This window comes from Oryx dammah, unplaced genomic scaffold (assembly GCF_014754425.2).
Source record: "Oryx dammah isolate SB20612 unplaced genomic scaffold, SCBI_Odam_1.1 HiC_scaffold_28, whole genome shotgun sequence".
In the NCBI taxonomy this organism is placed as follows: Eukaryota; Metazoa; Chordata; class Mammalia; order Artiodactyla; family Bovidae; genus Oryx; species Oryx dammah.
Genome location: NW_024070212.1, coordinates 108255439 through 108274910, shown reverse-complemented (window position 1 = coordinate 108274910; position 19472 = coordinate 108255439). Strand labels below are relative to the sequence as shown.

Below are 19472 nucleotides of genomic sequence, written 5' to 3'. Positions count from 1 at the left end.
ATTCAGACTATATCTGAGTGCCAGTCTCTCAATTTGTAAACGTGGAGAAGCTGAATATGTGGGTGGGTGAGTACCACATCCATCTATCATCTCTGCTGTAGAAAGAACCAAGTTCATATGAAGGCCAGTATTATACACACACATTCACACACTCTTTAAAGTCAGGATATTTTTCAGATATTATTTATGAGTTTGTTTAAGGTTATAAAATTTTTATTTTCTGGACTAAGCTTTAAAATTCATAAGATAGGCTTGTAAGCAGTGGATTATTTTATGTATGGTTATTACAATAAATACTTATGAAGCATGAGCTCTGACTAAATTTGGTGAAATTCCTTTATCTTTTCAAAGGTTACATACAAAATAATAGTAACTTTTGTAAATGTATGTATTATTACCTGGTCTAGTAGATTGTATCCATTTTCATATTTAAACTTTTCTGTATATTAACTTTGAGATATATGTTTGGCCTATGTTTAAAAGAAAGAGAAAGCATATGTATATAAGTAGTATGCTTCCATTTTTGTAAAAACAAACTGATCTTTCTCTCCTTACATATGTGTCTATGCTTGTATATGTATGAGCTTGGAGAAAGTTGTGAAGGATGCATGTCAGCTGTTACCATTATCTTCAGCAGGTGGGGATGAGAAAGGACAAGGGAGACTAAGGGAAAATTTTGCAAAATGGAAAATTTCTTGGGGTATAAAATTAAAGTGAAAATGTAAACTATGTTCCCATTGTAAATATGTTAAAATTGAACATGCATGTAGACAAGGAATAGAAAGTAACATGAACAAATGAAAACATTGGTTTTACTATGCGATGGGATTATGGAGAAGTTTTGTTTTGTATTTCTGTTATTTTAATATTTTATAATAAAAAATTGCAAAAGGTTAATCCCTCTTAATTCCTTAATGAACTTTTTATCTTTGGTTTTTCTACTAAATGTGTTGCTGAAGAACATGGTGGTGCATATCATTAAAAATATTTGCAGTTCACATGTGCATAGTGTAAGTTATCTACTTACATACTTACTTCAAAATGCTCTTTATATACTCAGTGTATAAAGAGCATTTTGAAGAGACTATTCTAATGCTGACAGTGATCCTGAATTGTTTTCACAGTGTGCGTCTTGTAACTAGCAGAGACTTCTACAAATAGTGATAATATTTATAAACGTTTACATGCCATTCTAAAGGTTTTATATGTAGTGTATTTTTTAATCCTCATTAATTCCATAAATAGTAGTCAACTATTACTGTCCTGTTTTATACATGAGGAAAGTGCAGCACAGAGAGAGCTCAAGGTCATGATACATTAGGCTAAAGTAAGATCAAGTGCCACTTGAAAAATTGTACTGTTTGATAAGTAGTATAGGTTAGAATTCATTATATTAACATACAGTAATTAATAAACATTGTGCTTAGTCGCCCAGTCATGTCTCTTTGTGGCCCCATGGCCTGGAGCCCAGCAGGCTCCTCCATCCATGAAATTTTCCAGGCAAGAATACTGAAGTGAGTTGCCATTTCCTCCTCTGGGGAATCTTCCCGACTCAGGGACTGAACTCGTGCCTCGTGCATCTCCTGCGTTGGCAGGTGGAGTCTTTACCGCTAGTGCCACCTGGGAAGCCCTCAGTGAACACATACATCAGTTATTAGTATATGTGATACAAGATAATGTGTGTACATAATAGTACTGGCTCAGAATTCATTCTCTGGGATTTTTGGTTTTTAAAGTAATACTGTAGTTAAGACTGCACTTCTACGGCAGGGAGCGTGGGTTTGACCCCTGGTTGGGAAACTATGATTCTGCATGCCCTGTGGCCTGGCAAACAAAACACTGAAATATATTTAAATCTAATTGATACAGATTGTTTCTCAAGAAGCATCACATTAACTTTCTGCCTATGGAATATATCTTGTGATAACCTTAAAACATATCTTTGCATCTCACAGGTTTGTTTTTAAGAAATATACGCTAAATATTTTAAAGCTACGATTCACTTAAAAGATAAAGTTTATGCTTCCCTTGAAAATGGAATGCTTTTATTATGTGATAAAATATAAGTAGATAAATGTACAGTTGCAATTTCTCTGGATATTTAGAAGATATTTTTGAGTTCTGTATTAGATCAGTCACTATTTTTTTTAAGATCAACCACTTTTTAAAGAAGACTGACATTTCCTTTAAATATTCTGATTATTTTACTATGAGTTAACTGTATGTAATTATTTTAGCAAAAGAAAGAGAAAGGAATTTTAACATAGTATTAGGTTGTACTGTACAGAATTGCTAATATTTGGCCATTTTAACTACATAGATGCCTTTTCATATGGCTCAACTCAGTAGTAAGAGCGTAGACTTTACAAAGTCAGGTTATGTACAACCTCTGGTATTTAGCAATAGTATTCCTATGCCCAGTTTCTTATGCTTAGGGAATACTAATAATGTTATTTTAATTTCATTCTTTCTGGTCTCACAGAAGCTTGAGCTAGCTGCCTTCCTGTCTTTGATGAAAGACAGTACATAAGCAATCCTTTTGTTGTCCAATATTTAGGCTACCCACTATTCCTTGAGGCCAGGGATCACATGTGTTCATTTTTCTTTATATTTCCCAACATATCTTATAAATATATACAGTCACATATATACTACACATTCATAGGCAAGATTAAGAAACTTTACTATATTTCATAATTCCGTATCAATGCAGAATATAGAAAATATATTGGGGCAGTGAATCCCCATCTTCTTAATACCCAGCTTTGACAAGTAAACAGTTATCAACATTTTGCCATTTTTTGGTCTCATCTGATTTCTTCCTGCCTGCCTTCTCTCTCTCTTTTTTGTTTGATGTAATAACTTCAAAGAAATCTCAGGTATCACATCATTTAATCTATAAATACTTCCATATGCATTTTAACAGGTAAACAACACAACCACAATGCTAAACAAAATTGATTTCCTTAATCCAGTTTAGATTTCTCTGATTATTAATAAGTGTCTTTTTACAATTGTTCTGTTTAAATAACTGTGCAAATGAGATTTACCATTTCATCTGCCTTATATGTATCTTAAGTTTCTGTTAACTTTAACCATCCACCCTCCCCTTCCTTTACGCTATCCCCTCTACCTCCTGCACTTTTTCCCATGCTCTTTATTTGTTAAATATATTCCCTCTTTTGACCAGCAGAGTTTCCCACATTCTGGTTTTGGCTGATTGGATTCTCATGGTGGTTAACGCTTCATATTTCCCACAAAATAGAGATAGAGCAATTGTTCTCTATTTTGGCTGAAACATTAGGATTACTTGGCGAGCTCTTAAATATCTTGATTCTCAGATCAATTAAATCAGAATTCACAAGGTGGATTCTAGGCATCAGTATTTTTAAAAATTTCCCAAGAGATTTCAGTCTGCAGCCAAGGTTGAAAACTTGAATTGGTAGACCTTTATGAGATTTAGGTTCAGTTTCTTTGCAAAGAAGAATTCATGAATTGATTGCATATTTCCAATCAGATAATTTTAAGAATGAAAGAGTATGCTCTTTAATAATTGCAGTGGGACAGTAGCGATGAACTGGGACTGTCCTGGACTAATTAGGATGTGTAGTCAATCTATTAGGTGATGCTGCAAATTCTTACCGCATCATTCCAGGAGTCACATAGATAGTTGTCACACTTCTAGTGTTACTAAAATTGATCAGTTTTAGCTTTTGTCAGCAGGATCCAAAGGTACTTTCTTAACTTATCACCTAATAGATTTATCAGCCATTGATGATTATTGCCTTGATCCATTATTTTATTAGAATAGTGATTTTCTGTTATTTCTCCTGTATTTATTTACTGGAATTCTTTTGTAAAGAGTTGCTTTATTAGTTATTTGGTTACTCTTTAATATCATTTGTATAGGAGAAGCAGAGTAAATGCTTATTTTTTTCCTCTTTATTTGCCAGTTTTTAGACAAATGAATTGTTACCTAAGCAAATCCCAAAGGTGAGGTTTAGGAGGGGCTGTCACTGAACTCATATTTTAATACAGTTGATATATTTAAACTTACTGTGGTTAGTATACTTTTTGATGTTTAAATTTGTCATTTTTTTGATTGATAGCTATCTGTAATAGTTTCCTAAGGCTGCCATAACAAATTACTAAAAATTTTGTTTAAAACTACAAGAATTTGTTCTCTCACAGTTCTGGAGGCTAGATGTCTGAAATCAAGATGTTGGCAAGCAACGTTCTCTCTGAAGGCTCCAGGGAAGAATCCTTTCTTGCCTCTTCCAGCTTCTGGTGGATTGATTTGTGTTCTTTGGTTTGTGGCAGTATAACTCCAGTTTTTCCCTCCATCTTCACACTGCCACCTTCTCTCTGTGTCTTCAGTGTCTTCTAAGGATACTCTTCATTGAATTTAGAGCCCATCCTAATTCAGGATGATCTCATTTCAGGATCTTTATCTATCTTCATTACATCTGCAGAACCCATTCTGTACACATTCTGAGCTGAAGCTCCAGTACTTTGGCCATCTCATGCGAAGAGTTCACTCATTGGAAAAGACTCTGATGCTGGGAGGGATTGGGGGCAGGAGAAGAAGGGGACGACAGAGGTTGAGATGGTTGGATGGCATCACTGACTCGATGGACATGAGTCTGAGTGAACTCCGGGAGTTGGTGATGGACAGGGAGGCCTGGTGTGCTGCGATTCATGGGGTTGCAAAGGGTCGGACACAACTGAGCGACTGAACTGAACTGAACTGAACTGGGTGGACATATATAGGGGCCACAGTTCAACCCACTGTAGTCAGCTATGTGGGACTACTGTGGAATGGAAACATCATGTCCATTCCATATGCAAAATACATTCACCTTCATCAAGAGACTCTCGTTCCTCTTCACTTTCTGACATTAGGGTGGTATCATCTGCATATCTGAGGTTGTTGAAATTTGTCCTAGTAATCTAGATTCCACCTTGTGCTTCATCCAGATTCTGACATTTTGTATGATTTACTCTGCATGTAAGTTAAATAAGTGGGGTGACAATACATAGCATTGACCTGTGTGGATCACAATAAACTGTGGAAAATTCTGAAAGAGATGGGAATACCAGACCACCTGACCTGCCTCTTGAGAAATCTGTATGCAAGTTAGGAAGCAACAGTTAGAACTGGACATGGAACAGCAGACTGGTTTCAGATGGGAATAGGAGTACATCAAGGCTGTATATTGTCACCCTGCTTATTTAACTTCTATGCAGAGTACATCATGAGAAACACTGGACTGGAAGAAATACAAGCTGGAATCAAGATTGCCGGGAAAAATATCAGTAACCTCAGATATGCAGATGACACCACCCTTATGGCAGAAAGGGAAGAGGAACTAAAAAGCCTCTTGATGAAAGTGAAAGTGGAGAGTGACGACAGAGGATGAGATGGCTGGATGGCATCACTGACTCAATGGGCGTGAGTTTGAGTGAACTCCGGGAGTTGGTGATGGACAGGGAGGCCTGGCATGCTGCGATTCATGGGGTCTCAAAGAGTCAGACATGACTGAGCAACTGAACTGAACTGAATGCTTTCCCATTTTTGAACCAGTCCATTATTTTATATCTGGTTCTAACTGTTGCTTCTTGACTTACATACAGGTTTCTCAGGAGACAGGTGAGGTGGTCTGGTAGTCCCATCTCTTTAAAGAGTTTTCCGCAGTTTGTTGTGATCCACATAGTCAAATGATTTTTGTAGTCAGTGAAGGCAAAGTAGGTGTTTTTCTGCAATTCCCTTTTTCTATGATCCAGTGGATGTTGGCAGTTTGATCTCTGGTTCCATTGCCTTTTCTAAATCCAGCTTGTACATTTGGAAGTTCTCGGTTCGTGTACAGCTGAAGCCTAGCTTAAAGTATTTTGAGCATAACTTTGCTACCTTGCGAAATGAGTGCAATTGTATGGTAGTTTAAACATTCTTCGACATTGCCTTTCTTTGAGATTGAAATGAAAACTGACCTTTTCCAGGCCTGTGGCCATTGCTGAGTTTGCCAGATGTGCTGACATACTGAGTGCAGTATTTTAACAGCATCATTTTTTAAGATTTGAAATAGCTCAGCTGGAATTCCATCACCTCCACTAGGTTTTTTTGTAGTAAAGATTCCTAAGGCTCCCTCTACTTCATACTCCAGAATGTCTGGCTCTAGGTGAGTGACCACACCATTGTGGTTATCTGGGCCATTAGGAGCTTTTTTGTATAGTTGTTCTGTGTATTCTTGCCACCTCTTCTTAATCTCTTCTGCTTCTGTTAGGTCCATACCGCTTCTGTCCTTTATTGTGCCCATCTTTGCATGAAATGTTCGCTTGGTATCTCCAATTTTCTTGAAAAGATCTTTAGTCTTTCCCATTCTATAGCTTTCTTCTATTTCTTTGTATTGTTCACTTAAGGAAGTCTTTCTTATCTCTCCTTGCTATTCTCTGGGACTGCATTCACTTGGGTTTATCTTTCCCTTTCTCCTTTGCCTTTCGCTTCTCTTCCTTTCTTTGCTATTTGTAGGGCCTCCTCAGATATCCATCTTGGCCTTGTTGCATTTCTTTTTCTTGGGGATGGTTTTGATCACCACCCCCTGTTAGATGTTATGAACCTCTGTCCATAGTTCTTCAGGCACTCTGTCTATCAGATCTAATCCCTTGAATCTGTTTGTCACTTCCACTGTATAATCATAAGGGATTTGGTTTTTCCCTGGGTAGCTCACACGGTAAAGGTTCTGCCTGCAATGCAGGATCTGGGTTTGATTCCTGGGTTGGGAAGATCCCCTGGAGGAGGAAATGGCAACCCACTCCAGTATTCTTGCCTGGAGAATTTTATGGACAGAGGAGCCTGATGGGCTATGGTCCATGGGGTCACAAAGAGTTAGACACTGCTAAGTCACTTCAGTCGTGTCCGACTCTGTGCGACCCCATAGACGGCATTCCACCAGGGTACCCTGTCCCTGGGATTCTCCAGGCAAGAACACTGAAGTGGGTTGCCATTTCTTTCTCCAATGCATGAAAGTGAAAAGTGAAAGTGAAGTCGCTCAGTCGTGTCCGACCCTCAGCGATCACATGGACTGCAGCCTTCCAGGCTCCTCCGTCTATGAGATTTTCCAGGCAAGAGTACTGGAGTGGGGTGCCCATTGCCTTCTCCAGAGTTAGACACTACTGAGCGACTAAACACTACATGAATGGTGTAGTGGTTTTCCCTTCTTTCTTCAGTTTAAGCCTGAATTTTGCGTGAAGAAACCTGTGATCTGAGGTCAGCTCTAGATCTTATTTTTGCTGATGATATAGAGCATTCCATCTTTGCTTGCAAAGAATATAATTAATGATTTCGATATTGACCATCTGTTAATGTCCATGATAGAGTCGTTTTTTGTCTTCTTGGAAGAGGATGTTTGCTATGACCAGTGTGTTCTCTTGGCAAAACTCTGTTAGTCTTTGCCCTGCTTCATTTTGTACTCCAAGGCCAAACTTGCCTGTCACTCCAGATATCTCTTGACTTTCTCCTTTTACATTCCAGTCCCCTGTGATGAAAAGAACATCTTTTTTTGACGTTATAGAAGGTTTTGTAGATTTTCGTAGAACCTTTCAAACTCAGCTTCTTTGACATTAGTGATTGGAGCCTAGACTTGGATTACTGTGGTGTTGAATGGTTTGCCTTGGAAACAAACAGAGATCATTCTGTCGTTTTTGAGATTGCATGTAAGTACTGCATTTTGGACTCTCTTTTTGACTGCAATGGCTACTCCATTTCTTCTAAGGGATTCTTGCCCACAGTAGTACATATAATGGTCATCTGAATTAAATTCGCCTATTCTGGTCCAGTTTAGTTAACTGATTGCTAAAATGTTGGTGTTCCCTTTTGCCATCTCCTGCTTGACCATGTCCAACTTACCTTGATTCGTGGACCTGACATTCCAGGTTCCTGTGCAATATTTGCTTCACAGCATTGGACTTTTACCACAGGCACATCCACACCTGAGTGTCATTTCCGCTTTGGCCCAACTACTTCATCTTTCTGGAGCTTTTCTCTGCTCTTTCCTAGTAGCATTTTGGATACTTACCCTGGGGATTTATCTTCCAGTGTCATATCTTTTTGCCTTCTCATATTGTTCATGGGCTTTTCAAGGCAAGAATACTGGAGTGGTTTGCCATTACCTTCTCCAGTGACTATCTTTTGTTAGAACTCTCCACCATTATCTTGAGTGACCCAAACCTGTGTCTCCTGCATTGCTGGCCATTGTTTTCTGAGTCACCAGGGAACCCCCTCAAATTGCACATTTTTAGGTATTTATTGCAGCAGCATGCCTCTGTGTTCCAAAGGAACTTGGTGGCTTTAAACAACAGAAATTTATTTCTGCACAGTTCTGGAGGCTAGAAGTCCAAAATCAAGGTGTCAGCAGGGCCATGCCATGTCTGAAGACTCTAGGAAAGAATCCTTTGTCTCTTCTAACCTCTGGTGGCTCCACATGTTCTTTGGTTCTTTGGCATAATTCCAGTCTTTCCCTCCATCTTCACACAGCCTTCTCTTTCTGTTTGTTCTTTTCCGTCTAAGGATGATTGTCATTGGATTTAGGATCCACTCTAAACGAAGGTAATTTCGTTTGAAGATCTTTATATTAATTATATCTGCAAAGAAGTTTATTTCAAAAAGGTCACATTCTGAGATTCTGGGTATACAGATCTTTTGGGGGCCACAGTTTAACCTACAGCAGGGTCTTTTACTTCCTGAATCCTTTATAAAGATGATTATTTTATATTTAAACAGTTAGTTTAAAAATTTCTTATGTGTTCAGTTCAATCACTCAGTCATGTCTGACTCTTTGCAGCCCCATGGACTGCAGCATGCCAGGCTTCCCATCACCAGCTCCCGAAGCTTGCTCAAACTCATGTCCATTGAGTCGGTGGTGCCATCCAGCCATCTCATGCTCTGTTGTTCCCTTTTCCTCCTGCTTTCAGTCTTTCCCAGCATCAGGGTCTTTTCCAATGAGTCAGTTCTTCACATCAGGTGGGTCAAAGTATTGGAGCTTCAGCAGCATTCCTTCCAATGAATATTCAGGACTGATTTTCTTTAGGATGGACTGGTTTGATCTCCTTGCTGTCCAAGGGACTCTGAAGAGTCTTCTCCAACACCACACTTCAAAAGCATCAGTTCTTAGGTGCTCAGCTTTCTTTATGGTCCAACTCTCAAATCCATACGTGACTACTGGAAAACCATTGCTTTGACTAGACGGACCTTTGTTGGCAAAGTAATGCCTCTGCTTTTTCATATGTTGTCTAGGTTTGTCATAGCTTTTCTTCCAAGGAGCAAATGTCTTTAAATTTCATGGCTGTAGTCACCATCTGCAGTGATTTTGGAGCCCTCAAAAATAAAGTCTCTCACTGTTTTCATTGTTTTTCTGCATCTATTTGCTATGAAGTGATGGGACCAGATGCCATGATCTTAGTTTTCTGAATATTGAGTTTTAAGCCAACTTTTTCACTCTCCTCTTTCACTTTCATCAAGGGGCTCCTCAGTTCCTCTCTGCTTTCTGCCATCTACATATCTGAGGTTATTGATATTTCTCCTGGCAATCTTGATTCCAGTTTGTGCTTCCTCCATCCGGGCATTTCTCATGGTGTACTCTGCATATAAGTTAAGCGAGCAGGGTGACAGTTTCCCAGTTTGGAACCAGACTATTGTTCCATGTCTGATTCTGTTGCTTCTTGAAATATATATAATTTCCAGTTTATGATTTTAATCATTTAAAATGTACAGGTTTAGTGGCATTTGATACATTCACAGTGTTGTGCAGCTGTCACCACTGTTTCATCCCAAACAGAAGCTCTGTGTATACATTAAGGTGTAAGTCTCCTTTGCCCTTTTCTCCAGCCTTCGGTGTGTTTGCTTCTTGTTTTAGGTATTTCATATAAGTGAAATCTTAAGTATTTGACCTTTGGTGTGTGGCTTATTTCACATAGCATAATGTTGTAGGATGTGCCAAAACTTCATTTTTTAAAATGGCTGAATAATAGTCCATTATATGTATATAGCACATTTTGTTTTATCTGTTCCCCTCTGTTGATACTTTGGTTGTTTCTACCTTTTAGCTGTTGTGAAAAATGCTGGTGTAAACATTGCCATACAAGTATTTGAGTTCCTTCCTTCATTTTTTGGTTGGGGATCTAGAAATGGATTTGCTGGGTCATATAGAAATTTTATGCCTGTCGTTTTGAGGAATCACCAAACTCCTCAACAGAAGCTGCATTGATTTCCATTCTCACTAGCAGTTCATGCCTGTTCTGTTTTCTCTACATCCTCACCAATACTTGTTCTTTTCTTTTGGTAATAGCGATCCCGGTGGATGTGAAGTGTATCTCTTTGTGGTTTTTACCCCTAGTTTTATTGAGATCTAGTTGACATACAAGATTGTAGAATTTTAAGGTATACAGTATAAGGATTTGACTCACATACATCATGAAATGATTGTCATTGTAAGTTTAGTGAACATCTATCATCTCATACAAATACAGACTTAGAAAAAAAGTTTTTTCTTGTAATGAGAACTCTTAGGACTTATTCTCTTAACAACTTCCATATGTAACATATAGCAGTGTTAATTTTATTTATCCTGTTGTATGTTCATTATGGGTTTGATGTTTTTTCCAAGTATAATTTACAGTATTCAGTTGAACAGTAGGGTGATTAAATTATACACACAAACATATATATGTATACATTCTTTTTCAGATTCTTTTCCAATATAGGTTATTACAAGATGTTGAATATAGTTCCCTGTGCCATTTAGTAGGCACTTGTTGTTTATCCATTTTTATATATGGTACTGTGTATCTGTTAATCCCAAATTCCTAATTTATTCCTTATTGTTTGTGTGTTTGTTGTTGTTTTGTTGTTGTTGTTTTTGGCTTCCCTGCATGGCTTGTGGGATTTTAGTTCCCCAGCCAGGGACTGGGATTGAACCTGACCTTTAGCAGTGAGAACATTGAGTGTTGAACATTGGACCCCTAGGGAAGTCCCTGTTTTGATTACTGTAGTTTGTAAGAAGTTTGAAATTGGAAAGTATAAGTCCTCCAACTTTGTTTTTTTTTCTAACTTGTTTTGGCTTTACTTGGGTTTTTTAAAAATTCATAAGAAGTTTAGGATTTTTGTTGATTTCTGCAGTAAGTGCCGTGCCATTGGAATTTTGATAGGTATTGGATTCAATCTGTGAATTTCCCGAGTAGTATGTTTCATCCCAGCACTATTAAATGTTGTAATCAGTGAACATGGGATATCTTCCAATTTATTTAGGTCTTATTTAATTTCTTTCAGCAATGTTTTGTACACGTTCCTCAATGTGTAAGTTTTATACCTCCTTTGCTGCAATATCAGTCAGAGTAATAGACCACATTGATAGAATGAAGGGAAAAGCATGATAATCTTTGTTGATGTAGGGGAAAAAAAGCATTTGAAAAGATCCAACACCCTTTTATAAAAACACTCAAGAAACTAGGAATAGAAGGAAACTTTCTCAATATGATAAAGTCTATATATGAAAAATCATAGCTAACATCATATTTGATGATGAAAGACTGAAAAAATTTCCCCTCCGAATAGGAATAAGACAGAGATGCCGTTTTTTGGCATTTCTTTTCAGTGTGGTATATGAAGTTTTAGCCAAAGCATTTAGGCAAGAAAGAAAGAAAAGATCCAAATTGAAAAGAAAGAAGTAAAACTATATTTACAGAGGATATGACCTTGTATGTAGAAGCCTCTAAAAATCAAGCCCTCTGAGAAATTTCAGGATACAAAAAAATACAAAGAACTTAGTTTTATTTCTACATTCTAGCAATGAACAACCCCAAAAGGAAATTTAAAAAATGATTTCATTTATATTATAATAAAAAGGAATAAAATACTTGTATTTATCCTTTTGACTTAATTCCAGTAGTCCTCGAGTCTCCCCTTTTGGCCAAAAAGATGTTCCTAGGCTCATTGGCTCATCTTGTATATTACCACTTCAGACTTGGAATTAACTCCAATAACTTATTTTAAGTGGGAAATGGTAGTTATAGACCATAGACTGAACTCAGGCAAGTCTTTTGACTTTGGAGTTTTTTTGAGATTGTATCAGCTGAATATTTCCCATTTACTCCTCAGTCACACCTATGCTTTTCCTTCTGTTTTACCACTGAAATTCTCTTTAAAATCACTGAAATGACCTAATAATCACCAAGTCTAATGGATGCTTTTTCAGAACTTTCCTTTTTTGATCTTTGTTAAACATCTGACCCTATTACCCATTCTTTCCTTGAAACTTCTCCCTTAGGTATAAGATGGCATTCTCATGGTTCTTCTCTTGAATTGATTCTTTTCAAAAGAGTCATCTCTGACTCTTTTTTTGCTTGCCCAGTTGGTCTTGTTCCCTCAGCTGGATTTTTCTTGGGTAATCCCTTCTACAGTGATTTTAGCCGTTACCCATTAAATACATTATGTGATTTCCTTCCTTTGCTTCTCTGTTGTCTCTAGAATTCAAAATCAGTGTTTCCAAATGTGAGCTTTGACTCACATTTTGATGTCTTGTGAGTATTGCTAACTCAGTATACCTAAAATAGAATTCTCTATATCCTTGACAGGTACTTAATCTTCCAAATAGTGCCCTATTCCTTCTGAACCTATTTTTCTTCCTGTATTATCACCCAGCTTAGAGACTTCTGAGTCATCTTGCTTCTTCCCTTTCCTTTATCAATCCAGTTTAAATTGGTAAATCTTGTTGAGATTATCTGAAATGATTTTTAAAACTTCAGTGCTACTGCCAACACCCTAGTTCTAGTACTTAAAATGCTTTGTCTTTTTACTTTGTATGCCTTTACAATTCTTGTTTTACCTTTCTGTAATCTACTGTTTCCTCTTCCCCATTCATTTTATACACTGGAGACTGATTTATCTTCAGAAATGAGAATCTGTTCATCTATAAGGTAACATGTTGACTCCCTCACTATTCTAATTCCCTTAGATACTCTTTGAATTCTCTCCCTGTGGCAAGAGGCAGGTTGCTTCACAGCTCTTACTCTTATCTTGGAAATTTTCTTTTCCTTCATGGGAGAGTTTCTTTCTGGTTATCTTTGCTGCTATCATGTTACTTGGTAGGGGTTCTGCTTGGGCTCTGCAACCCAAATATGGAGACAAAATCTTTGCTTAATTCCACCCAATACAGCTGAGACCAGGCTATGATTTTTTACACAGGACTATTAAAAGTTTGCTTTTAACTTTATTAATAGAGGATCAGATGGCTGGATGGCATCACTGAGGCAATTAACATTTACTTGGGCTAACTTTGGGAGATGGTGAAGGACAGGGAGGCCTGGTGTGCTGTAGGTCATGGGTCTCACAGAGTTGGACACAACTGAGTGACTGAACAACAACAGTTAAAAGTGTAGCATAGTAGGAGGGAATTTGAAACAGATATAGCTGGCTTTTACATAGGTTGATCTGGGAGAAATGGGCAACATTTACCTCCTAAGCCTTCAGCTTATTGTCAAGTGAGTAGAGGAAGTCTTTTCTTTGGAACCTGGAAGCAGTTGGAGATCTGAGGGAAAGAACTTATTCCTCGCTCCTTTCTTCTGAGGATCTAGCATCCTGACCTGTAATTTCTTGTTTTTTGGCTGACTAACATTGGGACTAGTTCACTTCAGGAGATTCATTCTCCTTTCTGCAGAGATGCAGTGTTATGTTAGTCATTGGCTACAATAGAGCAAACAGACCAACATTTGTGTAAGACAGATTGGCTTATTCAACATATATAGAAGATGTGTCACACAGCCATGGAGTTTCAGAGTTGGACACAACTGAGCCACTGAACTGAACATATGGCTTAGGTGCTGGAGAAATAATAATGAATGAGAAAGACAAGGTTCATGCTGGTGGTGGGGGTGCAAGACAGAAAATAAGAAATAGATAAAATAATTTCAGGTAGTGAAGAAAATAAGAGAGCATAAGATAATATGATAGTGAGTAATTGGGGTGGAAAGAAACAATATTAGATATTTCTCTGAGAAGCTAGCTTGTGGTTTTTAAATAAGATCTCTTAAAAAGGTTCCTTTAGTTCCCGTGTATAGGGTGATCTTCAGGGAGCATGATGGGAAAGAGGATGAATTAGGAGGCTGTTGGTGTAATTTTTGTATAAAGGTAACCATTGTTTGAGGAAGATAGAGATGGTGAGAATTGGTTGTGATACATTGTGGAGATGGAGTCAGTAGGACTTGTGGATCGATTGAATAGGGGAATAAGACTGCAGACCTCTGGGTTTTCACCTGGATGAGCTAGATATTTGGTGGCACCATAAACTGAGATGGGAAAATGGAAAAGAATACACATAGTAATGAGGATAAAGGAAGTGAAGTGAAGTGAAAGTCGCTCAGTCGTGTGACTCTTTGTGACCCCAGGGACTGTATAGCCTGTCATGCTCCTCTGTCCATGGAATTCTCCAGGCCAGAATACTGGATTGGGTAGCCATTTCCTTCTTTAGGGATCTTCCCAACCCAGGGATCGAACCCAGGTCTCCCACAAAGTGGATTCTTTATTGTCTGAACCAGCAGGGAAGCCCTGGAGGTTCCACCAAGATAGGAAGAAACTGTTATTTCCTTACATTAGATTACTGGTCTAAATTGCTTGTGATTAGTATATAACAGCTTCACTGTAAAGAATACATCAGAGTTTCTCAACTTTGATACTGTTGAGGTTTTGAACCAGGTAGTTTGTATGGGGTAGAGCGAGTTGCCCTGTGTATTTTGGATGTTTAGCAGTATACCTGCCCTTTATCAACTGCATGCCAGTAGCACTGACTCCCCATTGTGAGAACTGAAAATACCTCCAGGCATGGCCAGATGTCTCCTGAGGGGCATGATTGCCCCTCGTTGAGTACCATGGCTCTAGATACAGCCTAAAGACCTATCCAAATGGTTCCAACTACTTCTCATCCATCCTCTTATATAAATTCTATCAATACAGCTATGTTGATTGACATGCTACTTTTCTTGCTTTTGTGCCTTTTAAAAAAATCATGTTTTATTCAGCCATGATTTCCTGATTTTTTAACCTAAATTTTTATCCTGAGCACTGCTTCTGTTATTAAAAATATGCTTATAAACATAACTTAAATGGCTTTAAAATTATATTTTAAAGTTGTAGTACTTTATAACTTAAAAATTTTTTTAATTGTAATAATCTGTGCTATAGATAGACCATAATATGAGAATATCCTCCAATTCTTAGGTTGTTTAAAATCTTTTCCTGTTAAAAGTGAGGCTAAACTGGCTGGATGAAGCACAAGCTGGAATCAAGATTGCCGGGAGAAACATCAACAACCTCAGATATGCAGATGATACCACCCTCATGGCAGAAAGCAAAGAAGAACTACTGAGCCTCTTGATGAAAGTACAAGAGGAGAGTGAAAAAATTGGCTTAAAACTCAACATTCAGAAAACTAAGATCATGGCCTCTGGTCCCATCACTTCATGTGAATAGATGGGGAAACAATGGAAACAGTGAGAGACTACTTTTGGGGGTTCCAGAATCACTGCAGATGGTGACTGCAGCCATGAAATTAAAAAACACTTGCTTGTTGAAAGAAAAGCTATGACCAACCTAGACAGCATATTAAAAAGCAGAGACATTACTTTGCCAGCAAAGGTCTGTCTAGTCAAGGCTATGGTTTTTCCAGTGGTCGTGTATGGATGTGAGAGTTGGACTATAAAGAAAGCTGAGCGCTGAAGAATTTATTGATGCTTTTGAACTGTGGTGATGAAGAAGATTCTTGAGAGTCCCTTGGACTATGAGGAGATCCAACCAGTTCATCCTAAAGGAAATCGGTGCTGAATATTCATTGGAAGGAGTGATATTTAAGCTGAAACTCCAATACTTTGGCCACCTGATGCAAAGAACTGACTCACTGGAAAAGACCCTGATGCTGAGAAAGATTGAATGCAGGCGGAGAAGGGGACGACAGAGGATGAGATGGTTGGATGGCATCACTGACGCGATAGACATGAGTTTGAGAAAGCTCTGGGAGTTGGTGATGGACAAGGGAGGCCTGGTGTGCTGCAGTCCATGGCGTCACAAAGAATCAGACATGACTGAGCGACTGAACTGAAACTGGCTAAACTGAGTGGGAGATGTTGGGACCAGTGAGGGTTTGAGGTTTCCTTCTGGGATAAGAAAAATATTCTAAAATTGATTGTGGTCATGGTTAGGTAACTCTGAGTATACTAACACTCATTGGGTTGTGTACTTTAGATGTGTGATGTGAATTATGTGGCATCTCATTGAAGTTGTTACAGAAAAAGGTTTAAAGCAAACAGCCTTATGTGTAACTTTGTACAAGTTTTTTTTTTTTTTAACTTTTATTTTTGGTTGTGATGGGTCTTTGTTGTTGCTCACAGGTTTTCTCTAGTTGCGACAGGTGGGGTCTGCTCGTCATTTTGGTGTACCGCTTTCTCACTGAGGTGGCTTCTCTTGTTTCGGAGAACAGGCTCTCAGCGCACGGGCTTCAGCAGCTGGGGCACAGAGGCTTAGTTGCTCCGTGGCATGTGGAATCTTTCTAGACCAGGGATCTAACCTGTGTTCCCTGCATCGGCAGGCAGGCTCTTATCCACTGTACCACCAGGGAAGTCTGATTGTGTGTAATTTTTGTCTGTAACTAGAAGTGAAACTACTGATTGAAGGCAAGTGAAAAATATATTTACGGTTTATTGAGGTATTCTATTACTTTACTAGCATGTGAGATGAGTGCAATTGTGCGGTAGTTTGAGCATTCTTTGGCATTGCCTTTCTTTGGAATTGGAATGAAAACTGACCTTTTCCAGTCCTGTGGCCACTGCTGAGTTTTCCAAATTTGCTGGCATATTGAGTGCAGCACTTTCACAGCATCATCTTTCAGGATTTGAAATAGCTCCACTGGAATTCCATCACCTCCACTAGCTTTGTTCGTAGTGATGCTTTCTAAGGCCCACTTGACTTCCCATTCCAGGATGTCTGGCTCTAGGTGAGTGAGCACACCATCGTCATTATCTTGGTCATGGAGATCTTTTTTGTATAGTTCTTCTGTGTATTCTTGCCACCTCTTCTTAATATCTTCTGCTTCTGTTAGGTCCATACCATTTCTGTCCTTTATCGAGCCCATCTTTGCATAAAATGTTCCCTTGGTATCTCTAATTTTCCTGATGAGATCTCTAGTCTTTCCCATTCTGTTGTTTTCCTCTATTTCTTTGCATTGATCGCTAAGGAAGGTTTTCTTATCTCTCCTTGCTATTCTTTGGAACTCTGCATTCAGGTGCTTATATCTTTCCTTTTCTCCTTTGCTTTTCACTTCTCTTCTTTTTGCTATTTGTAAGGCCTCCCCAGACAGCCATTTTGCTTTTTTGCATTTCTTTTCCATGGGGATAGTATTGATTCCTATCTCCTATACAGTGTCACAAACCTCAGTCCATAGTTCATCAGGCACTCTATCTATCAGATCTAGTCTCTTAAATCTATTTCTCACTTCTACTGTATAATCATAAGGGATTTGATTTAGGTCATACTGTAAAGTAATGCTCAAAATTCTCCAAGCCAGGCTTCAGCAATACGTGAACTGTGAACTTCCAGATGTTCAAGCAGGTTTTAGAAAAGGCAGAGGGACCAGAGATCAAATTGCCAACATCCACTGGATCATTGAAAAAGCAAGAGAGTTCCAGAAAACCATCTCTTTCTGCTTTGTTGACTATGCCAAAGCCTTTGACTGTATGGATCACAATCAACTGCGGAAAATTCTGAAAGAGATGGGAATACCAGACCACCCTGACCTGCCTCTTGAGAAACCTATATGCAGGTCAGGAAGAAACAGTTAGAACTGGACATGGAACAACAGAATGGTTCCAAATAGGAAAAGGAGTATGTCAAGCCTGTATATTGTCACCCTGCTTATTTAACTTCTATGCAGAGTACATAATGAGAAACGCTGGGCTGGAAGAAGCACAAGCTGGAATCAAGATTGCCGGGAGAAATATCAATAACCTCAGATATGCAGATGACACCACCCTTATGGCAGAAAGTAAAAATCTTCTTGATGAAAGTGAAAGTGGAGTGCTCTCTTCGGCAGCACATATACTAAAATTGGAACGATACAGAGAAGATTAGCATGGCCCCTGCACAAGGATGACATGCAAATTCATGAAGCGTTCCATATTTTTAGCCAGGACATGGAAACCTAGATGTCCATCAGCAGATGAATGGATAAGAAAGCTGTGGTACATATACACAATGGAGTATTACTCAGCCGTTAAAAAGAATACGGTTGAATCAGTTCTAATGAGATGGATGAAACTGGGGCTGATTATAGAGTGAAGTAAGCCAGAAAGAAAAACACCAATACAGTATACTAACACATATATATGGAATTTAGAAAGATGGAAATGATGACCCTGTGTGCGAGACAGCAAAAGAGACACAGATGTGTAGAACGGACTTTTGGACTCTGAGGGAGCGGGAGAGGGTGGGAAGACTTGGGAGAATGGCATTGAAACATGTATACTATCATGTAAGAAACGAATCGCCAGTCTATATTCAATACAGGATACAGGATGCTTGGGGCTTATACACATGGATGATCCAGAGAGATGATATGGAGTGGGAGGTGGGAGGGGGGTTCATGATTGGGAACTCATGTACACCCGTGGCGGATTCATGTTAATGTATGGCAAAACCAATACAGTATTGTAAAATAAAGTAAAAATTTTAAAAAAAAAGGAGGTGAAAGTGGAGAGTGAAAAAGTTGGCTTAAAGCTCAACATTCAGAAAACGAAGATCATGGCATCTGGTCCCATCACTTCATGGGAAATAGGTGGGGAAACACTGGAAACAGTATCACAGTTTATTTTGGGGGGCTCCAAAATCACTGCAGATGGTGATTGCAGCCATGAAATTAAAAGACGCTTACTCCTTGGAAGGAAAGTTATGACCAACCTAGATAGCATATTCAAAAGCAGAGATATTACTTTGCTAACAAAGGTCCGTCTAGTCAAGGCTATGGTTTTTCCAGTCGTCAAGTATGGATGCAAGAGTTGAACTGTGAAGAAAGCTGAGTGCTGAAGAATTGATGCTTTTGAACTGTGGTGTTGGAGAAGACTCTTGAGAGTCCCTTGGACTGCAAGGAGATCCAACCAGTCCATTCTGAAGGAGATCAGCCCTGGGATTTCTTTGGAAGGAATGATGCTAAAGCTGAAATTCCAGTACTCTGGCTACCTCATGCAAAGAGTTGACTCATTGGAAAAGACTCTGATGTTCGGAGGGATTGGGGGCAGGAGGAGAAGGGGACAACAGAGGATGAGATGGCTGGATGGCATCACTGACTCAATGGACTTGAGTCTGAGTGAACTCCGGAAGTTGGTGATGGGCAGGGAGGCCTGGTGTGCTGCAATTTGTGGGGTTGCGAAGAGTCAGACACAAC

The 19472-nt window shown here is 38.8% G+C and overlaps 1 protein-coding gene and 1 non-coding gene across 3 annotated transcripts in view; both read left to right on the top strand.

Annotated features, from left to right (window-relative positions):
• ZMYM4 (zinc finger MYM-type containing 4) overlaps positions 1-19472 on the top strand; it is a 164804-nt gene that overhangs the window by 3962 nt on the left and 141370 nt on the right. The window lies entirely within an intron of this gene.
• LOC120857167 lies at positions 18110-18216 on the top strand. Its single transcript, XR_005719624.1, has one exon. It is a non-coding gene; the product is annotated as a U6 spliceosomal RNA (small nuclear RNA).